The following is a 1,182-nucleotide window of genomic DNA, read 5'->3' as shown; positions in this document are numbered from 1 at the left end:
GTCGGGGCGGCAACTGCAAGGTGAGAGTGAAAATTTCCTACGTGTGAACTTATATAGTGAAGCCTTTAGTCCCGGTTCATGGCACCAACCGGGACTAAAGGTGGGCATTAGTCCCGTTTGGTGCCACCAGCCGGGACCAAAGGCCTCTTTTCAGCAGCCCAAAGGGTGGGAAGCGGCGGCCTTTGGTCCCGGTTGGTGGCACCAACCGGGACTAAAGGGGGGCATTGGTCCCGGTTGGTGCCACGAACCGGGACCAAAGGGTGGCATTGGTCCCGGTTCGTGCCACCAACCGGGACCAATGGCCTTGCACAGCGGCGTGGTGGTGGGAGTTTAGTCCCACCTCGCTAGCTGAGAGAGAGTCGCACCTGTTTATAAGGTGCGGTGCGCCTGAGCTGTCGAGCTCCTCTCTAAAGCAGGCTTACGGGCCTATCCTCTCTGTACATGCCTGTGGGCCTACTGGGCCTTCTGCGGGCCTGAATCCTGGCCCATGGATGGGTTTCTAGTCGTGTTCAGGCCGTGGTGGCCCAGTAGGTGGCATACCTTTTTTTGCCAGTTTTTTAGTTTTCTTTTTTTCTTTATTTATTTTGTTTTGTTTCTACTTACAACAAAAAACTTATTTATTTTATTTTATTTTGTTTCTAATTACTTATTTATTTTACTTTATGATAATTCTTTTTGCTATTGAAGTTTCTAACAAAAAAAGTTCTTTATGAAAATTATTTTTGCTTTCAATGATTTTGAACAGAAAATACTTCGATAATTTTAGTTGCATCAATTTTATCTAATTTTAGTTTCAATAATACTAGAGGTTGCTTATAATGTTTTGAATAGAAAATACTTTGATAATTTTAGTTTCATAAATTTTATTTATGTTATTAAAGTTTATTTTATTTTGTTTCTACTTATATATATTATTAAAGTTTATATTATTTTGTTTCTAATTACTTATTTATTTTATTTGTTATTTTTCATGCACCATTTTTCATGCATTTACTGATTATTTTGAGCTATAAGACCCTAAAATTGAAAAGCATTTCAAATGAACTCTGAAAAGGTTGAAAGTTGGCATGGTATCATCATTTCATCCACATAGCATGTGCAAGAAAGTTGAGAGGGTTACGGCAAAAACTGGATGCACTTCGTGTACAAAACGGACAATCTCTTTCGAAGTATCAGGATTTC

Source organism: Triticum aestivum, chromosome 7D (assembly GCF_018294505.1).
Source record: "Triticum aestivum cultivar Chinese Spring chromosome 7D, IWGSC CS RefSeq v2.1, whole genome shotgun sequence".
Taxonomy (NCBI): domain Eukaryota; kingdom Viridiplantae; phylum Streptophyta; class Magnoliopsida; order Poales; family Poaceae; genus Triticum; species Triticum aestivum.
The sequence above is the reverse complement of the archived record's forward strand: the minus strand, read 5'-3'. Positions refer to the sequence as shown.